We start from the raw sequence: 16,740 nt of genomic DNA, 5'->3' as shown, positions 1-16,740 counted from the left end.
CTCGTCTCCGCTCGTCTCGTCTCTGCTCGGCGAAGCAGCGAGCACTCATCCTACTCACTTATGTGATTAGTCATTAACCGCGACGGGATCTTCAATTTCACCCCAGTCCATCCGCCGTCTGGTATCCGCGGCGTTGCGCATTATCCAACAAATTGTGCAGATATTGCGGAACGCCGCAGACGCCGCCCTGACGAAGAGCTTCAAGCCGCGCTGTCGGAGCTCCGTGAATCTCCGAAGGCCTGCCGAGGAGGAATTCTCAAATTGGGTGAATCGGTGAAATACTAAGACTCCCTTCGCCCTTCGGAATGCGGGTGTAACGAACGGGTGTTACGCCCGTGCGTACGTACGATCAGCGCTAACGAAGGAGATCGAATTCTTCGAGAAGATCCTTGCGCCTGCGTCGTGCCTAATTCTTGTAAGCGCAACTTTGATAAAAACTCGTACAGCGACCACTCTTCCAGGCTTCTGAGTGCTCCTTTATCTTCCATGGGGATGTAAAGGCCAGATTGGGAACGGCGAGAGTCACTCGGAGATTTACGTAACGGCTTACGCGCGCCCGCTGATCGCGACTTATGCCGCTGCTGCACGTGCACGCGCGGTCCGCATACGTGCCTCGGATATGGGAACATCGAGAGAGATCCCGAAGGGGGTCAGACCCGGGAGTTTCGGGCACCTGCCTGCGGCCCGCGACCCCGCGACCGAGACTCGACGAGACGACTCTCCTTCCAGGCTGATTGACGAGCCCGGCGTCACCTCGGAGAGCGAGGAGACTCAATAAACCACTGCTTTCGGGACGAGAGTGAGGAACGGGAGGCAGAGACGGAGCGGCGAAGTGCCACATAAAGTTTAACGGTTGTGCTTCTTTTTTGACGTTTGCCAAAATTTTAGCGAGGCCTCTCGGCTTCCAGACCTTCGGAGTGTAAATTAAAATTTTTTGCTCGTGCAAAAAACAAGCATCCAGGCAACGTTGAACCGTTCTGCGTCCTTGATGAAATCAGTTTCTTCTCTTATTTTCCGAACATCGAATAATTCGTTATACGATTTCGGGAATTCTCATAATTGTCTTTCGTTTATTTCTATCTCCAACAATATATTCAGAAGCAAATACCGTAAAGAAATTTATCCTCATGAACGAGGTCTCATTTCTACAACTACTGATCGCAGATTTATATCCTTATTCACTTAAAATTGTACGCGACATTTGGAGACCTGCGGTTTTTCTCGGACATTTGTTTACGGTATTTTGTATAATCAAATTCGCGTCTTCTGTGAATTACAACGGCGCTCTTGTATCAGAGTACAGAAATATTCACTGCGCGAATTCATTGAAATTTACATCGCGTGACATGCGATCGTGCGATTAAGAAACGCGCAATATTAGTCCATATATGTGCGGCAATGAATGTAAAAAAACCGGGCGTCAGGCGAGTATGCGATAAATAATTTATTCGATCAATTAATACATGTAAATGTCCAGCTTATTCGAATAAAATACATGTACTTCTCTCTAACCAGTTCATGATTTTGTTATGCCGTTGTTGTGAGGACGTACGATTTATTAACTAGCAGTTAATTAACTCGGTTCCATCGAGACCGGTTCACCGCGATTTCTCCAGCGACAGATTCAATTCTCCGTCCAATTCTCAAACCGTTTTAATATTATCATCGGACAAATTTTCGTACCGTTTCGCAGAAAAGTTTTCATCTACCTCCAGCTCGCCTTGCACATTCGTATCTGTCTTGAAAGCGAAAAAAGTTTTTCGGCAAAAAATGACTTATAAATGAAATCAATCAGTCACTCAATCGATCAATCAATCAGACGGAATGACGTTAAATTTCGCGACAAAAACTATTGCGGTGGATCTTTAATGCGACGCGTATACCTATACGAGTACACGTATAGCTCTGCAAGAGCGAGGGAATGGGAAGACGTTTTTTGTCGGATCAACTGGTTATTACGCGAGAGGTAATTTGTATCACAACTTTACTCCGGAGTTGAAATCGCTTTTAACGGTACGCCGATGGAAAGTCCAGGCGCGGACTGCAAGTGCAGCGGCATCCGGAGCCTGATTCGGTATTGCTCAAGGAGACCGAATTGTTCCTCGGCCAGACGACGAATGCCGCCGATTTCGGCAAAAAATATTTAAACACCGATTTAAATGCGAGAAGTTGCCGCGCCCCCGTCACCGATTCGTTCCGCGACTCGCGAGTATTAACCGCACGAAGTTTCGCGGCCCAAAAACGGGGTCGAGGCGCGTCAGCTATTTTTCCAAAAATGGACCGCGGTTCTCGTTAAACCGTCAGCCGGACGATAGACGGCCGCGAAGCAGCTGTGCGAATGTCGTTACAAGTATTTCACCAGCCGTAGTCGCATTGACTGGTCGAACTTTTTACGTAGGTATAATTTTTTTCACAAATCGAACATCATCATTAACTCGGGCCAGCTCGCGATCGATTCTAATTGTAAGTTTGACCAAAGAGATCCAGTACCTTACCGAGGAGGGAAATCCTCCGGGAATACCCCGAGGGAGAACTGGTTTCCTGCACCCAGGGGCAAAGCGAGGGATTAGGTAGAAGTTGGAAGTTGCCTGCAGTTCGTTGGGAACCGCGCCAGTCATGAATAACAGGACCAGGAATTGTGCCGTCCGTAATCCTTTACGCTGTAGGTTTAAACACGCGAGAGCTGGGTATTTACGCACGAGCGATTACCCACGCAGCAAACGTACTCGAAGCATTACGTGGTCCAGTTGCGGATCTCTCTAATACCCGGTGCCCGCAGAGTCCGAGAAGAATAAACATTGGGAAAAAATCTGCTGATCCATTCAGTTGCTTTTTTCATCTTTTTATTGTTTCTTATGCATCCGCTCATCGAGATCTGCAGGTACTGGTTTCACCGAATGATCTCTGCTCACCCCGACGAGCCAAGAGAAGAGAGAACTTGGCCAACCAGTTGCGGAACTCGAATGTGGCTCCGCTTTCGATTTCTTCCTCTCCATTCTGGCGTGTCACGATGCTCGATTGGGTTGAATTACCTTGTCAATTTAGGGCCGTGTGCAAGGGATCGACGACGTATTTGGGGTAAGCAAAATACTCGTCGAGGTTTGATTTACGGTCCAGAGAACGCGGTGAGCATGCTTCCGCGACCTCGTATAATGGCCGGGTGGAATCCGTGCGAGAATTTTGATTTGACTAAACGAGCGTGCGGCAGTCTCTCGGTCATGTCGATCAGAATAGGAGCGAGCTGCGCGCACCGCGGAATTTCAACATCGCTATGGTGCCCTCGACGTCCAGCTGAAGTTTTTGGACCGGCTTGCTTGCTCCAGCCGCCTTTGATAAAACCCCTCGTCTCCAGACTCGAGGGGATATCTTTGAAGAACTGGGCTGTCTCAAGGGAAGCTTTTTTCCTCCGTTCGTTTTTTGATAACGCGCCTTTACTGCCTCAGCTGACTACGCTTCAGCGTCCTGATCTGCGGGATCTCAGCACTCACTTTTAAGTATACCGTCGGAGTAAAAGCAGTCGACCTATCAAATCAGATTAACCGCTCTTTGAATTTTTGATCCTTTTAAAGCAGGTTCTTTATAAAAGGCATTGCCAAGCTTGTGGCGATCGATTTTATTGTTTGCCGGTATTTTCGTGCACACATTTTGAATTCGCAACAAAACGCAGGTAGTTTAAACCGTGATGTGTGATTATAAATGCGGTCCAGCTGATCTTGGGTTTTTTAAAACTTTCATTGAGCGGGATTTTGAGTTCCTGAAAAATCAGTAACGGTCAAACATAAACTGGAAGTCGTGATTGATTCGGCTTTAGTGAAAACCACTTCACCGTCGACTGTGACTACAAATTGCAAGACACTACGTCTCACAAGCATCGACTTCAACGTAAAGGTGGATCGAGAAAGCGGGGAAACGGTCCAATAGAAGTAATGTCAGTGCCAGAAACGTATGGTTCTTGAAGAATACCCTCTTTCACGGAGTCCATATGCCCCCTTGAGGTGAACCGCGAGAGGAATTACTCGCTAATAGCGCTATCCTGGAGTTTCGAGATAAATCTAGACTCAGAAAAGCAAGCCGAAAACTATAAATAAGACCACCGCCCACTGGGATAATGCCGCTAATAAATCCATGGGCCACACGTAAGCTCCATTCAGCCGCGAGACCTCGTGGCGATCGTACCGTATGGAAAAAAGTTTCTAGAGACAGTCGCTTTCTCACAGTTCAGCCCCGAATATAGTTTCATTCGATAATTTCATTGCAGTCTCTCTGTTCGTCGCCGCTCCGACTGAGGTGTGCCTCTCTCTCGGACTTCCGCCTAGCTCGAGGTAATCATCGCTCTGGCTGAAGGCGGACGGTGGAGGGATCTCGGGATCTGCCGCAATTCTAGCGCAAAAAATCTGACCTGCGAACCTGGATGAGCGGGTCTATCGCGAACGCCGAGCCTTCGAGCTGAAGTGCACCTGCCGGTCTCGAGCTAGACAGGATGTTCTGTCTCTGGTATCCTCTGCAATAATCCCGCCGTCATCCATGCTTCCTGAGAAAATATTTCACCCCGGTTTTTTTCCTCGTTCGCTCTTTCTTTCTCCGGGCTCTCTTATCTTCGTCATCTTCTTCTCTCGCACGCTCGTGCGTCGCCTCAACTTCGTCCCTATCTTTTTGCTATTGCGTTTTTCGCCTCTCCGCATGCGGCCCGGCGTGTCGGTAATGGAGACGCTGTAGGTCATTGCGATAAATCAATTCTCGAGCCGATCGAAGACCGTTGAAAACTTCTTTCTTTTATGTACGAAAAATTAAATCGACGGGTAAAAATCGATGATTTGTTTTCACAGTCGCAGCGGGTGTCTGATGTGGGACATCGCTGCAGCCTCTCGGCGGCGCTAAAGTCTGCAAATCGCGTGCCTGCTCTCCCGTTTCTGATGTCCGCGATCCGTGATTTACACACGCCCTTGTAACGAGTCTATTGATTATTTATACGCACCCTTACCCGCTCCGATTGCAGAAATTAGTTACCACGTTCGGTGGGGGGTCGATGCCAATCCTCGATTCTGTTGTACGGTGAACTTGAAATTCTCTGCTTAATTTTTACGATATTCGATAGTTGAATACACGCAAACTTGGTTTTTATTTTAAGGACAAAGAAGATATTCGATTCGAAGATATTTCCTTAAATTTACTCCGCGTTGAACTGACACGGTGAATCGAATATCGAGGAAAAGTTGGCAATTGCCGTTAATTCGACTGGCAGGAGATTTCTCCAATTTTCTGGGTGTCGCAATTGACAGACATAATGACCCGGAGGAATTTCGCGACATCTGGACAACGGGACGAGACGAAAGAGCGAGCGAAAGAGAGAGAGATAGAGAGAGAAAGTGGGCGCATTGAGAGAAGACGAGGAATGAAGAGAGAGGAAAAGAAGGAAGTGGCGATGGAAAGACAGGGAAAGCATAAGGGGAAAAAGGCTATTTCGCAAATTGGAACCACACCCCTTGCTACCCGGCCGGCACCCTTGCCCCTCGGTGACTGACTTCACGCCTGATTTTTCAGCTAATTGTTCAACGGCAGCTTTGTTCTCAAAATGGCGACGGTTCGCCGATCTGACATATGGTGCTCACGTTCAAAGGACCGCCGAGACTTTGAGAAACTCCACCCCTTTGGAGGAAAAGAATGATCATGTTGGAAAAAATACTCAGGGTGCAAAATCCGAGAAAAATTGGACACGCGAAATACTAATTGTTTAACGCCACGCCGAATGACGCAGCCTCGGCGTCTGGATAATGAGTAGCTACGCGTAGAGTTAACCGAGAGAATGAGTGAGCTAATTCGAAAAAGGAACTTTTTAATTTTTCGGTTTGGACTAACCTAGCGCCAGAAGTGGGAGTCGGAACAGGGCGTGCGCCTAGGAAATAATTAGGATTTGTGGGAGACGTAATTATAGTTTACACTTGACTTCTCTGGAAACGGCGGGGCGGCGGCACTAGCTATGCGAGTTTCTCGCCAAGCCTTATGGCCCCGAAACATAAAATGTTTGCAGACATTTTCAGACAATAATTCAACTCATCGAGTTAAAGATAGAAATCTCGGCTCAATGCGTGCGGAGTACTGGAACACTCGAACGGAAGATCTCTTCCTTTCATTATATTCGCCTCTCACGTGCGCCGCGGACACAGAAGTGCCTATCTCGGTCCAGAGATTTCTTGGACACCTTTGTCGTCCCGGACATGGACAAAAGGATATTCGAAAGGATTCAGCGTGCGAATCAGAGCGATTCCTTTCTCTGGGCGTTCGCTCTAATTCGGAGCAAGGCACTCGCTGAAATGGTACGCAGCGGGTGGCTCCTTTCAGAAATTTATCCAGACAAGAAATGGGTTGAAATGAGTCTCGGAGATTATTCCTGCACTGTTAAAGGACGTTGGGATTGAGCCGGTTGTGATATATTTTGCCGGGTTTAAAATACGCTTGTCAAAATATTCTTAAATATGCAAACACCTGCAGGGCACTCGCCAATGACGACTGATTTCTTTTTTTTTTTTAAACAGAAAGCTCCACTTCAGATTTTTCGAAGTATTTCAGATATCTCTACTTTTTTATCTGCGTATTGTAAAAATATATGACGTATCTTCGGTCGCAAGAAGGAGAAGAAGAAGAGAAGAAGACAGAAGCATGGGAAAGGGAGAACAAAAAAAAAACCGTACAGGCAAAAGGACATGGACGTGTCTACATTTCACGTGGCTTAACCGCTCAGGGTAGTTAGGTTGGGTAAGTTGAGGATGCATTCACAGCCCGGAAGTGGGCGGAACTGCAGGCTGCGCTTCGGCATTGTAAGAGAACTTTTTTCCTTCTTTCTATTTCTTTCTTCCCTCTTTTCTTCCTTTTTGTAAAAGCCTTTCATCACAACAGAGGCACCAAGCTACTGGGCCAAAAAGACATTCGATATCCGCAATGCCGTAATAGCATGCAACGCGTAATGCATTTTTTTGCAATACGTAATAGGCATATACCTACCGTTTCTCAAGAGTGATTTCAAGCGTGGCTCTTCTGCAGCTCAAGTATCTCGGCCACTTTTGTGTCAAAAAAACGCATGTTTCGCAGGTACTTGTCAACTGTTATTCCTGATCAGTCGCTTATAAACGAATTTTTAAGTAAGCTTTATTCTTCTTGGTATATCAAATTCCATTCATGGGTTTGCCTTTCCCAACCTTATCAGTTGTAGATAAGACTCAAACTAATTAGGCAATGAGCTCATTTTTTCAACAAGGCGTGCGATGAGCACGATGAGGATAAAGGGAGATAAAACTATTGTGGAACAAGATTTTTACGTTGACCCCGGAGGTTTTTTCGTTCACGATGCTAAGGTTAAACTTTTCCAGAGACCGAAACGCACGTGATTTCCCATCCCATCTCCGCCCCTATCTTTCTCGCTCGAACTATGCAAGATCCAGCAGACTTCCACGGGGTCGTATAGTCTTTTTACGACCAGCTTGGGTAGCTAACATTTGATGGCAGATCGCGTAATAAAATGCAATCGCAAATGGCGGAGTGTACCAGGAGTAGACAGAGCAACACATGTTGAAAAAGATCGGTTTATCTCGCCTGCTGCACCCTCGTATAACCTGCTCAAATTGTCTTTATAACTCAAGCGTGCGCAGATTACAGAAGAAAGTTTTGTTTGGGACAGGCTGGAACCTTGTCTTTGTACGTACTTGTTGCGAGAATTTTCCCCCCGCCACGCGAATGCACGAAAATCCTGAATATCGCGAAAACTCGAATTGCTCAAGCTTGTCTCACAGGCCACACGTGGTGCCCATGGCGAAAATCTCGGGTGTCTATTCCAGAAAGCAATACGTCGCAAGGAAGTGGGTGGTTCGGGGTGTGTCCGGGTGTGCCTGGCCAACTCCACACATCCTCGAAGCCGTCACATGGCTGTGATACCGTATACGTGACGCACACCAAGGCACGTGTTATAGCCCATCATAAAACTGGGCGCGTATACAAGGGTGGAAAAACGTTTTACTTGTCTTCTCCGGTAGGCGAGACGCGCGGACGTGATCCCTGGGTGTGGTTGTTTCGGAAATCAACCCTTATCCTACGCTGACTCGAAAAACATAGACGAAGAGGAAAAAAAAAAGAACGATACATTTTACTTTCGATTCGAAGCCCAGATTGACCGATCCTCGGCGAAGACCTCACACGTTGAATGCCGGTGCGATAAGTCGAGCTTCTCTTTCGCTTCTGCCCCCTTTCTCGGATCTAACATACATTTTCCGGTCGAATTTTGTGTATATTATTCTCTTTTATTCTTCGACTCTTGCATTATACGTTACGTTTCTTTTTTCAGCCACCGCAGGAAATTCTCCGGGCTGAATACAAGCATAGTTTCACCCTCTTCTGGGGACTGCAGGAAGTCTCAAAATTACACAGCCGCAATCGGTGCTCCGACACACCTAATTATTGACCGCGGAGGTGATCTGGACAATTTCAGTTGGCTGTCGAACCGATGAAAGATGAAAGAAGGAGCGTCGAGGAGGAAAAGGAAAAACGGCTCAGCGACGCAAGGCAAAAAGTCGAGCACGTTGGTTCGGCTGCGGGGGAATCGGAGTGACCTTCTGGACGGCAAGTGGTCGGAAACGAGACACTTGGCTGGAGAAAAAAGATTTAGTGGGGCTGCGCAGCTAGTCCAGCAGCGGGTTCAGCGGGACCAACAACAAACAGGAACTGAAAGGGGCGGACCACTTATCGGGTTACGGACTCCAGTCTCCACGGCAAACTGACTGATTTATTTGCGGAAGTCGATTAGGCGCAATCTTACACTTAATTATTGTACAGCCTCGGACTCTCCCAGCTCATCGACACACGTGGAGATTGTCAGAAAATTTGTGGTTCTAGTTTCGATCGACTTTTCTCTCAAGAGGGTAAGTATCCGCATTGACAATGATACGCCTCAGCATTGAGTGGAAAAGAACCGTTGAAACGCAAAGCCTACTTTTGTGGCAAGCTAGTTGCTTGAAATCACATCTTCTCTATTTTTTTTCTCTCTATATTTGATCAGTTTTTCTTTTTACTTCGGGGGCTTTTAAAGCTATTCAATGACGGAAAAAAAACTATGGTTAATGTTGTTGCAGACTCGCGTGCCTCAACCGTCATTTAAAACCACAGGAACCAAAATTTTATTCCCAAAAATGTTAGAGTACGGATGATAAATCACCAAGCCCCAAATTTTCGGACACTCTTCTTTCGCAGCCCGGAAATTATTACGAAAAGGTGCAGAGGTTAGAAACGGAGGGTGGCATTGCGATAGATTTCATCAGTAAAGGTAACGCGGCTAATCCATATCATCCTGTGGGGATATTCAGGATTCACGAATCGCCGACAAGGATGAGGCTCGGATGATCCTGAATAAACACGCGAGGAGCCACACGACCTCTACCCCCGCTCCGCAGCCTCCGCAGCCTCCGTGGACCAAGTCCAGCACAAAGCCCCGGGTGCCCCTTGAGCAAACAACTCTCGACAATGATCGTATTGTGAGGGTTTCAGCCCCTGCCTGTCGAGGTAAGACACGACGTGGCAAGAATTGCATCCGTACCTAGGCTTCTGGGACACGGTGCATACCTGGCTGCCGGTCCTGCGTAAAGTTCGCGCGAAATATTCGCGCCAGTGAAAGAGTCGGGGGTGCGGAATGGGCGGGGAAGCCGGCCTTCGCCAGCCTTCGCAGCCGCCTTCGTACTTGGCGATTCACCGATTCTTCGGGGCTCGTTGAATGCTCGAAATACACGATGTATCACGGCCTGTGGCACCCGGGTTACAGAATTAGTTGTGAAAACGTCAGTCCCCGACACCAGGGCACGACGACGGGATGTGGCTGCTAGACGGAGGAAAACATCCTGCCTTCTAGTTCAAAGTCTAGCGAGAGATGACGGATGGTATCAACTCTCTCGCCCGGTCTACGCGTCGTTCGTCGGTTGAAGGCTTGCAGTGATTTTAAACAATTTAGTTCGACTCCAAAGACTAATCACTCCTCCAACCGAGTTTGAATAACGTTTTCGAAGCCGCGTCTGCGCCACGCGGCACAAACGAAGGCGACAACGTCACAGCGGCTTGATGAAGATACCTTTTTTTCCCAACTGCATGATTGACCCTGCTTCGCCTTGCGTGTCTTCTAAGCCTATCTCGCGCAGGAAGACCCTTCACCCAAATCGGCAACTGTATATTTACTGTTCCGGCGAATGGACATTGATCGTTACAGTCGGTCGTTCGCGTTGCGGGCCCGTTCAGTAACGACAGGAAGTGGGTCGGACGGATCAAGGGCTGAGCTGCCCTTTTCTATTCTGCCGGATCTCATTCAGGTGTAATGGTCAGTTAAGGACTATACAAACATGTGAATCGGTATTCCAGTTTCAGAAACGCAAAGCCTCGTCCAGTCCCACGAATATTTAGGCGTCGGTTCGAGTTGAAACAGTTCAGCTGCGGGCTGTGCTGAAAATCTAGACCCGGAGTGATCGAGGTAAGCTGCATCCATGGGCTGATTAAATTTTGATGGAAGTGCCGCCGGTTTGAAGGGAGATGCTAAAGATCAGGGAACACCACCCACGAGTACCTATCTAAATAAATAAATCGCTTCGAGTGTATTTATCCACGTGATCTTTTAATAACAAACGGAGAAATCCTTAAATCCTAAATCAACCTGCCGCCAGCCTAAACCAAAGGCCGACTGCAAACAAGCCGCGATGGACAACTCGAGGGGTGTGCGAGCTGTGGACTCGCGGCAGGATTCACCGAAAGTCAAATATTGGGTAAATAAATACCCTCCTACTCGAGGCTTCTTTACGTTTCCTTCCATCTCTAACGAAGATGTCGTTTCAACGAAACCTCGAGGCTCTCTTTGAAGAATACCTCTTCAAGGTGACCTCCTCGAGTCAAGATATCCCACAAAGAACGCTCACCCCATCATTACTCACCCAGTATTCATCCACGGGTGAAAATTTTCACGGGGAATAAAGACGCGGGGATAAAAAAATTCTTACCCATTGAGAAAGCCGGCTAATCTTTCCGTCGGAAATGACACAATCTACGTTTTAACTCCCCCGATCATTTCTTAACACGGGCGGGAACGAAACTTTTCGTCCAAACATCATTTATCTCTCGAAGCATTAGCGCGTTTCTGGCAGTATCCGCGCGGAAGCATTTAGTAGTCTCCACAGTCCAATTCGGCAAAGTGTTTTTCCCCAGCCAAAGACTAGCCGAGGTAGGCCTCGAGCCTAAGGACATCCGGGGGCTGAAATAATAAATATTTGAGGAATAGAAACGGCAGAGTGGAGACGCGCTGAACCCTTTCATTTGTACGGACGAGCTGAAATTAGTGGAATTAGGCGGAAAGAGTTATTACCAAGGGTCGAGGATGTTTTACTAGGACACTTCAAATACGGGAGTAACTCCGTGCACCGCGGAGATAATCGAACCGATGTAAATACAGGTGCTCCTTCTGGACGGCGTCGCAAACTGCACGGGCGTTCCGAAGACGTCGAAAGACGAGGAAGAAGAAGGGGGAGAAGAAGCCGAAGCGAAAAAAAGGATTCACCTCGACTTTATCTCCATGTCGAAGCACCCCGGTCTGGATCTGCATACTCCGATCCTCTTCGTCTTGACTGACGAGCACCGCCCTCCTAATCGCTCAATCGTAAAAAAAATTAGGAAAAAACAAACGCCTGACGTTGAGGCTTGAGAAAAAGCTAAAACGATATTCGAAGAGACACGCCCTTACTCTCCGGTCTTGTTTTCTTTTCTTAGTCTTCCTCTTGTTTTTCTTTCCCAAAGAATCTCAATATACGAACGTTGCGGTGTAAAGCTGCCCTGGATTACACCAATGGAAATGGGGTCGAACTGCGACTGGGCTAGACGAATGGGGTGCAGAATATATTCATTCTTCTTCCGAGGCATCGTGCAAACACAGCCCGCCACGGAGTCTGGAATATACCTTAATCCCAGATTTGCACCTGTGTTTGCCCGGGCGGCTTCACCGGCTGCACGCGAAAGCCCGGCTGTATTTTGCCAACAGCCACTTGTTCCGACTAATTCCCACTTGTCCAACAAATTAAAGGATTCCGTGGTAGCCAACTACCGAAACAGCTGCTCGCTTATCTCCGGCTACAGCAGCAGAGCTAAGATTTATTCAACGCGTGGCCAGCTACCTGTAGCTTACATGCGAAATTCCTGGCCATCTTCTCAGCCTCATAACCGTAAGGCTAGTCTGCAACGCGGCGAAAATTGGTCGGGTTTACAAATTTTTTATATTTTTTTTTCCTCTTATTTTCGGTTTTTGACGAAGTTGGGCTCCAGGCATCGGAGATACTCTATGGGGTGGCTTGAGCGAAGAGGAGCCGGGGTGCAGACAGGCCGTGATGAATGCCTCGTAATTACCGGCTCTGAGCAAACAGTCTTCCAACACAATCGGCCATCGTTCAAGAACCTGCATAGAGAGCGCAGCAATGCGTGCATGGAATTACGAACGGTTGGCAGCCCGGCCCGCAAGGAAAAAAGGGTTTCACTTTTTGGCAAAAACGGGCCCCGCACCGAACGGTGAAAGGCCATCGAATTTTCGTACTGATTCTATAGCACCGTAATACGAAGCTGCCAGCAGGGAAAGATCATAAGGAAGTCGCTTTTTCTTATCTTCGGGTTGTAATTACATCGTCCAGAATTCGCGTGGAGGCCAACGGAAGTGGGTTGATTGCACGAGTGATCTCGAACCAGTGGCGACCGGTTGAAGCGTAAAAACCCGGAATCTCTGGTAGACAGTAACTCATTTCCTTCGAAGTATTTCGTGAGAATCGAAGGTGGCACGCGCGCGTCGTATCGTACGCTTTTCATTCTAGATTTCGTGCTCCCGAATTTTCGGCATTCAAAACCAGGTGTAGTTAGTGAATACAAAAAGGCAGGGAGAATTGCTCAAGGCACCGATTACCGCAGAACCAACAGTAGGCTGCACGTAACACAGGTTCAATCAATCGAAGCGGTTCAATCGCGGCGTGTAATCTCATGACTATTTTCGGAGCATTCATCATTTTCGTTCAGATTAACATCTTAGTCTTTGAAATTGGTTAGCTCGGTGATCATCTACCTCGACGCCACACGTATAGCCTCTTGTCCGTTAATTACTACAAGCGTTTAGGCGTTGCTTGACACCTGCAGCCGGCTTCATCAATCTTAAGTCGATCTACATTTACCGTTTCCACGAGGAGACTGTCCAACTGTATAATAATTTCGAAATGGCCGCCCTCGCGTATACTTCGGTAAATTAGACACAATGTCCTGCGGGCTATTCGGCTAGTCGTCAGTCGAGCTTTCCTAATGCTTCAGAGTTGCATGAACACCTTGAAAGTGGTTGTCGATGGAAAATTAAAATGTCTTTACGAAAATTTTATATTCCCAAATCACCGGGTTTTCGGACAATTGATTCGTAGCTGCTTGATACTCGTATCAAAACTCAAGGCTGCTTGAGAAATATGAAAAGCTTCGAGAAGGATGCGGTAAAAGTCTGGGAAAATCCGATCCCGGCTGAATCACGCCATGGCTAGAATAATAGCCAAGCAGATAGAAGAAATGAGCATCGTGCGAGACGTTGGACTGGCTTGGCTGAAAGAGTCTTGAGTAACATGGACGGTGAAGTCTTATGCGAGGAAAGAAGAGGAAAGGATGGAGTGAGAAAGTTCACAAGTCAGCGTTGAGCCACGTCGTTTGAAGGACCAGTATCTACCTGTACACATATACCTACGCTACTTCTCATGATGATGTTTTGTGTCGAGTATCCTTTTTCTCTTATTTCCTTCTTTTCTTCCTTCTCCATTTACTCGGGTTTCTTTTATTTCCTATTTCTCATTCTTTATTTCTTAGCTCCGAGTGGGAGGCGATCAAGCGTGCTTTTCACCCGACAGTCTGTTACAAACTTTACCTTCATTCAAATGAATCGATTGATACAGACTCCTTTTTCCATTGCCTGCGCAAGCCGTTTCTAATCGATAATCATTTTCAATTCAGTCGAATGGACCGTCGTTACATTCTCATTGCACCGAGCGTTTGTGACTTTGATAGAAGAAATTCTTGTTATTAAACTAATTAGGATGAAATTAGACGGAAGGAATAAGGCTAAGGCGTCGAGTAATTAAACAAAGCACATTGTTTTCATCCATCTTAAGCTCGTACGCATGTGATAAGTGCATCCAATTTAGTTATAGCTGGGAAACGAGGATCGCTATTTAGCTATAACACGACCCGTCATAGCTCCAGGTGCTACCTTTCGCTCGGAATGATTTTGCGTACGAAATCTGCGGATTTTCATACTCATGCGTCTGTCTATCTCTCTCTCTCCCTCTCTCTCTCTCTCTCTCTCTCTCTCTCTCTATCTCTCTCCTATCATTTTGTTTACATGCCTGCTTCTTTTGAATCTTTTTTTCACCTTCCGGAGCTCATCTCGCGCCACGCCCGTCACCCTTTCATCTTTGCCGCGTGAAAACAAGACCGACGTGTTCGCAGACACGGCGTGTATTTAGCGAGGCAACGCGGAGTCGGAGGCTGCGAGCTGCCGGGCTAACCGGGGAATCGCATCTTTCAAAAACACCCCAGTTGACAAAAAACCGAGGAAGAGACGAGGCCCGGCCAATTTCGAGTATGACGAAGAGTTTTTTTTACGCGCTGCCAGGGGAATTAGCAACAGTTAGCGAATAAATCTTAATGCGTAAGGAACCTGCGCGGAACGGTTAACGGGGCCGCAAGTAAAAAGTCAACCCTGCAGCTCAAGGTCCACTCTGTCCTGTCCGCGTAACGTCAAACGAAACAAGAACCAAAAGTCACCGTGACAACCCGCCGCTTGCCTCGTTAGAAAACCAACGAGAGACTAGAGGAGGAGGTTGTTAATTGCATGCCACGTCAAGTAACCGCCACTTGCTCACCGTTCATGCTCGAGTTTTTAACATAAATATACCCGCCGCGGCAGTGATGCTCGTTACTTAATTTTCATTACTCCTCTTGCCGCACTGCACTGCTTGCCACCGTTAAGGTAACGCGTGATTCGATCCGTTTCGACGCGTGGCTAGAACGGGATAATCAATTATATCAGAGACACACCCAGGTCATAATTACGTTATAGAATCGGACAAGGATGAGAGGAGAAAAAACGTAACAGTCTAATGACTGAATGATCAAACGGTGGAACTGGAGTGCGGAACGAGTCGAAGATGGCGTCATTCTTGCTCGAGGCGAGCGTATAATGCAGACTGCGGATGAGTATTATCGTTTGTACAAGATTCCAAATATTTTCGCCATCGGCTGCAGATGGTGGGTAAAAATTATTGAAAACACAGGTCTCCGTGATTATAGGGTTCGGCGTGTTGGTTTTTGAACCTTTTGCGCGAAGACCATCAGGAGATACGCGTCTCCTGTAATTACCCTCTAGGGCTGGAAACACGTTTCCAGGCGGCGGGGGCTGCTGCTCTGTCTAGCGTCGATCGTCAGAGCCACCTTCTTATTTTACCTCGAAAATCGAGCTTCTCTGCCGAGCGTCGTCTTGCTCATGAGAAATCGCCCACCGCCTCCCTAGACAGACGTTGCACTCTCCGTGGCGAGCAATCAGTCACGAGAGTGAAGAAGGCCGTAAGTGAATTATACGTAACGATTTGTTTATCGTTATTGAAAATAACGAAACGAGAGAGAGAGAGAGAGAGAGAAAGTAAGTGACAGAGACAAAGAAGGAAGTGAAAAGAAATCGCCTCATGTATGTCCACATGCACACGAACCGAAGTATTCTTCCCGCAGCTCCGTGGGCTCAAAAGATATTATACACGTCGTTCGAGGATAAATAATTCGAGTAATAATTCTCCCGCAAAATATCAGTTGTCCGTGGTGCCACCACCAGAACCCTGTTCAATATGCGGCAAGAATGTTTTCTCAAGTGCCTCGGGAGGATGGGAGAGGAGAATCTCTTTTTAGGCTGAAAAAGGTTCCTATAGGTAGAACGAAGAGTGAATCGGAGTGGTCAGGGTATGGGGATGATTACACGTGTCTTGTTAACACAAAAGGCTCGAAAACCAACACCATAATACGGCGGTGGAACGCTGCCCTGTAATCTATTCCGAAGGAAAGAACAGGAATGAGACAACCATTTTGAAAATTACGATAGCTCTCCCCACGAGTTAAAATTAAGGAAGATTGGAAGCGGGGCTTGCAGGATGCGCGATAGACAAATCGCACCTTCTGCGGTCGATCATCCTTTGTTTTTGCCCAGGAACGTCTAATCGCCCCTGACGTGCCAACCCCTCGACCGTGACGAATGGTAATTGTCACTCGAGCGTTAATCACGCGTCGCAACAAGGTAGCGAGCGGTGAAAAAATGCAGTTTCCAGTTCACCCGAAGCTCAAACTGCAACTTTCACGACAGTGTGCGAAAGAAGAAAGAGAAGACCGATTGTAGAAGATTTGACCAAATTGGTCGCGCAGCATCGGGGCTTCGCAGCACGCCTTGGTAATCTTAAAGTTGGCGCCTACCGAGGACAAGGGATAATTGATATCACCTGCCATGTAAATATTGGGTTTCATCCACACACCGTAGCCGTCGTACGAACGGGGAGACCAAGAAGAAGACGAGGACGACGACGACGACGACGAGGATGAGGAGGAAAATTACCAAACAACGGTCAGCGAGATAATTACGTGTTGGTTTTAGAAAATCGTTCCGTTAATTCCACACTCGGTCGGAGC

Source organism: Neodiprion virginianus, chromosome 2 (assembly GCF_021901495.1).
Source record: "Neodiprion virginianus isolate iyNeoVirg1 chromosome 2, iyNeoVirg1.1, whole genome shotgun sequence".
Classification (NCBI taxonomy): Eukaryota; Metazoa; Arthropoda; class Insecta; order Hymenoptera; family Diprionidae; genus Neodiprion; species Neodiprion virginianus.
This window is presented reverse-complemented; position numbering follows the sequence as displayed.